This window comes from Austrofundulus limnaeus, unplaced genomic scaffold, assembly GCF_001266775.1.
Source record: "Austrofundulus limnaeus strain Quisiro unplaced genomic scaffold, Austrofundulus_limnaeus-1.0 Scaffold13, whole genome shotgun sequence".
Lineage (NCBI taxonomy): Eukaryota > Metazoa > Chordata > Actinopteri > Cyprinodontiformes > Rivulidae > Austrofundulus > Austrofundulus limnaeus.
Genome location: NW_013952415.1, coordinates 1,313,577 through 1,319,130, shown reverse-complemented (window position 1 = coordinate 1,319,130; position 5,554 = coordinate 1,313,577). Strand labels below are relative to the sequence as shown.

The window sequence follows — 5,554 nt, the reverse complement described above, 5'->3', positions numbered from 1 at the left end:
CAGTTGCCTTTTTCTGTCCCCTCAATGTTCAGCTTCTCATAGCAGAACTTCTCAGCTGCTGTTGCCTCTGAGGGAAACAGAAATGAACCTTAAAAACAAAGTTTTACCAGCTAACACTTGATTTATTCAGCTCCTGTACGTCTCACTTACTCTCTCCCCAAATGTACTTGCACTGCCGGTCTTTGGTTTTACATCTTCCACTGAAGCAGCGACCCTGAAGACAAGAAAACTGAGTTCAACCTTCGAATCAGAGACAGGAAGACGTTCAAACATCAAACGTCTTACTTGGTCTTTTTCACATCTGTAACCATCCATCTTATGCACATTAGGTGGACACTGAAAAAACACAAGGCCAAGAAAGTTATGATGATGAATATAAAAACATTAAAGCTTATTTGATAAATAACAACAACAACAACAACAACAATAATAATAATGATAATAATGTGATTTTGCCTTTGGTCAGTTATGATAAAACACAAGACAAAGGTTTTTAGCATAGTTTAGTTTAATTTTTTGCATCAAAATATAACAATGTAACTGCATAAAAATAATAAAATAATACCTCTATCACCTTCTACGCACAACTGTTCAAGAAAAAAGTTGTTAGTGCAAAATAAAAGCAATAAAAAAACAACAATGTAGCAGTGTTTGTAAATGTAAACAATGTCACCAACACAACAAAAACAACCTTAATTGCATGCAGGCATGACGACTGAGTAACTCCAAACCACTTTGAGATGCTGCACTGCTGACTTTATATTTCACTTTATTTGTGAAACACAAAGTCTTTAATGCAAATAAAGTGTAAAAAATAATTTTCATCCAATCTGATCCTCATCTTGGTATCAATAGTATCGATCGATACACCCATATACCTCACTGCAAACCTTGCTGCCATCCATTTGGTCTCTTGCGCACATAATACACCTTCCTTCAAGTAATTCCAGGCCTTTAATTACATTGTGTATGTTAGATACAGAAAAACAAAGAAGCACTTTTAACTTTTCTAAACTGTTTTTAGTCATTAGCTTCAAATCAACTTTTAAATGTTTGTTTCTGTAATCCTGCTCAGGAAATTTACAACCGTATAGAAAAAGGCGACTTTCCAAACTAAAGGTGACGACTCTCATCAGTCAACAAGTGTTGTTTTATTTCAAACCATTCCCCTCTAACATCTGTAAAACTGAATGCTTTGCTGCAAATTCATTCCCAAGAGACAGCATGCCTCACTGCAACACAGCACAACTTTCTGCTGCAGGAAAATGAGCCTTTACATACAACGTTGGCTCACGGGATCTCCTAATATTTGCACTTATTATTTGGAAAAATAAACAATTTATGCAGCGAGTTTGGCTATTAGGAGGTCATTTTACTAATCTTCAGGCAAATGACTGTGTTGCTTTTGGCTAATGTCTTTGGATTGATTGTACTGAAGCATGACAGAGCCTGAATTAAAAACACATCTTGTAACTCATCTTTTAATGTGAGACCAATTATTTTTGCTCACGTGACTGTCGACAAAGAGAAAAAAAAACAGTGGCAGGGGAGTGCACGTGTCATGCAAAGAAATATGAACTTTATATGATTTAGTATTTTTGATGAAAGCCAAGAAAAGTTTTGCTTTTGCTGTTTTAATTAAACCTCCCCTGTGTTCTGACAGTTTTCTTGTTGAATGTCTTCTGCTTCAGTCCCCAGAGAAATGGTTGGAATTCACATGTAGCATTTCATCAAGTTGTTACTGAAGAAAGACATCACACCTGAGGGAAAACGCTCRGGACGTAGTGTCGGCCGCTAATGCTAAACAGATGAGGTCTGTCATCTGCCYTCCTGTATCAGGCTCACTTCTGTATTTACATTTGGACAGTAAAGCTGCTAAATAATCCAAAACTTTTCAAATGAAAGAATTACTCTCTCCTGAATGCAGACAAGGAACAGAGCAGTGAACGAAACAAAACACATTTTGGACTGTGAACAAGACGTGTTGAGTTTAAGCAGCAATTAAAGCATTATTTCATTAAATTCACTGATCTGAACACAAACATGCTAAACATCTTGGTTTGGGTTGGAAGTGAAGGGTGGAGCTGGAATTCTGACTGTGGAAGAGATATTTATATGGGGTTTGTTTATTTCAACTTTCGACCTCATCACGTCCAGATCATTGGGAGACGTTGCTGTTAGGAAAACATATTAARTAACCATAACATTATGACCACCGTGGATAAAAAGGTTTGATATGTCAGGTTTTTCATCATGTGGATGGTGAGGTCCTGGTGTCGGGCTCTCCTGGAGGAAATTGTGACGTCGTTAAACTCAAAAGAATGTTGCTTTGACTCATTCATGCATGTTTGAAAAAAAAAATCCTTGAAACTCCTGTGGTGGACATGTGGGGCTGCCTAAACGCTTGCTGGTACAAAGCTCCGCCCATTTACCAAAAGCTCCTCCCTGGGGCTCAGTCTGCAGCTGAGCTCCCACCCCATGGAGCACCCCCACCCCCCAAAGCCTTGTTTGAAAACCAGAGGTCTATAGTTACTAATTTACTTAGTAAATTATTTTGAGGATTTGTAATTTACCAAGTATTTATTTGAAATCGTAACTTTTATTTGTGCTTTGTTACATTCAAAACCTAAAAATGATACTTTTTCTTCTTTACTTTACAACTTAACATCTAGTCACGATTTATGTATGTAAATATGACCAAACTCAATGGAATTGGTTTGCTAAGTAAATTTAATAATTCATTTCTTAGAGTGTGTGTAAAAGTATTTTTACTTCCCTGATTATTGTGAGCAGTTTTGTGGCTTTTACTTAATACTTTTCTTATCAGTGAAACTCAGTTTTACCAGTCATTTTCTGTTAAGGCATTTTTACTTTCACTTAGTTGTTTCCTTCAAGTACTTCATAGACTTCTGTTGAAAACATACTGAAGTGGGAGTGTCAGAAACAGTAGGAGGTTCTTAAAGAGACAGAGACCAATAGGCATTTGGATAGGCATTGATGCAAAGTCAAATTTATGTCAGACATATCAGCGGGTTCTGATGTTATCAGTCCATGAAATGGACATTATTAGTAGTTATCAGTCCCATGGAATGGCTTCAGTCTGTCCCCACTGTGCCTTCTAGCAGGTTATTAGTCCCGTAGAATGGCTTCAGATATATACAGCATTTTCACAACAACTTAAGCTTACTTGATTGTGGCGTAGGATTGAACTGCATGCCTAGAAGATACATAATACCCCACTAAAGAAAGGGTGATCACCCATTGCGTTTCATGCCATCTTGATTCAACTTTGAAATGATTATATTTTTAGAAGTAAAACTATTGTTATCTCCACAAGTCAGAGAAGAGAGGAAGGTAGTGGTGAGATAATTGAGGACATAAACTTGGGACGAAAGCATGAAATATACACGGCATGTGCTTTAGCCCACATAGTCATGAGGACACTCAGGATTCCAGTAAGTGTTTTTTACCCCGGACACCATTTTTGCTTTGAAGCTGTGACTAACGTCTCAGTCACACACAACCACTTCCATCACAGCTACCCATGCAGGCATGCCGTTTTTTTTTTCTGCTCCGTGTGCCACTTCCCATTTATGTCACGTTTGTTTTTGAAACCCGAAACTGCCGATGTTTACAAGAACCAGATAATTCAATGTGTAAAGACCAGACCAGAGGTATTTTTGTCACGTTGTTTTTGTCTTTGAAGCGTCTTTAAATTATTGTTCCCTGAGGATGTACAGAAAACTAAAATCTATAGGAATCCCACTCATTATCACTCARCACTGAAGACGATATTGCTTTTATTTTGTGTGTTTGTCTGTATTGTTAGCAAAATCTCGGGAAGTGTTAACTGGATGTACAACATAATAAACTTTTAGAAATATGGTCACCACAACAAATCAACCTTAATAACACAGAAATAACTATACCTCAGTCAAGTTTTATATTATTTATTCTTATTAAACCTTTTTTAACCAGACAAAAACCTGTTGAGATCCAGACCTCAGCAGACGCCACAATAGAAAATATAAGAAAACAAAAAAATTACAAAATAAACACTAAAACAGTCAACAATTTGATATTAAAAGACAGTGTTATGACAATCTAATACAGTGAACAATGTAAGATTTAAAACACATGCATTGTTGACATGATAATTGTTGTCATTCTTTTAATTTTTTTCTAAAAGCATTCAGTGAAACAAATTTTACTATTATTTGCATATGTTAAGCTAACACCTTGGGTGGTAGTGGCTGAGCATCATACCCAACTCAGGGCTACTTGTCTGCAAAATTCTGATAGCAATAAAATAACTTTTGCATTAACTGGTGGAGTCAGTCCTGCCTGTTAACAAATAATCTCTTAAACCAGTGGAGAAAAAAAATGGAATTTTCAGAAAAAAAAAATCACTGGATCTGACACWGATTAACTTTCGGAGTCAAACTTATTTAAGATGGCTGCCACAACTGATCGATCTTAGCAAAAACAAAAAAATTGGCAATAAATCAGCCCGTTTTACAAACACTGAGCTAGTTTTGGTGCGGGTGTAGCTGAGCTGTCAGCCATCCCTTCACGTACTCTGAACTATAACAGATCACTTTAATTTTTATTTAAAATCCTGGCTTGCAAAATGAAACATAATGTGCATTTCTTTAAAAAAAAGTTTCATATTTTTTACCCTTCTTCTGACTTTGTTAAACAACCAACATTTGACCAAAGACGAAGACAGAGTGTTTTCCACGAGTCACCTGACAGGATCAAACACTTCCACCACTCAGTCTTTATAAGATAAAGCATATGTGGTCGTTTCCATTTTGTGAAACCCTTTTGAAGATTCCACTAAAGAGACAGAATCAGAGGTTTGCTCGGTGACCCTCAGAGGACTCACGTTCTGTTTGATGTTCACCAACACAGCTACTTTAAAGTGGAAATGTACAGATGTACCGTAGAAGAAGAYCGGACATTGGTAAACCTTTATAGACATCAAAAAAGCCTCTCTTTCACAAAATAAATAAAAGTGCTGGAGGCAAGTGGAAACAGGGTATTTAATTTTTCTATTAAATATGTAATATTGTACAATTGAGTTGTTTATTTTATTGTGTTTAATGCACTCAAACCCATTAACATATTTTAAATATGTTGCTTTTTAAATCGGACTTCACTGGTTTAAGGAAATACACATGTTTAGATACATTTCCACAAAGATATCAATATATTACCTGATAAAATGTGTGTAAAGTGTTAGTTTTATTTTAAAAATGAGTTTTTCTTAATACCATATAGTTATAAAGGCATGTTTCCCTGACAGTCTTTCTAATATTTCAATTTATGAACTTACATCCGTGGAGTTATGAACCACAGGATCTTGATCCCAAGTGAGAAATTAGGCAAGAGATTTCACTTTTCTGTGATGTAGAAACAATAATGATCTATATGAAAAAATAATCTGTTAACAGATCATACATCAGCCGTGCTGTCTGTGACTTTAAACAGAGCCACAGAGGATGATGGAGTAAAGAGATGAAGTCCAGGTGTGTGTGTGTGTGTGTGTGTG

At 36.2% G+C, this 5,554-nt stretch overlaps 1 long non-coding RNA gene across 1 annotated transcript; it reads right to left on the bottom strand.

The window, feature by feature from the left end:
- On the bottom strand, nt 1-358 carry LOC106513511 (uncharacterized). Its single transcript, XR_001309790.1, has 3 exons — nt 286-358; nt 151-214; nt 1-67 (listed from the first exon to the last, which is right to left on the bottom strand). It is a non-coding gene; the product is annotated as an uncharacterized LOC106513511 (long non-coding RNA).
- Between the last annotated feature and the right edge of the window lie 5,196 nt (nt 359-5,554).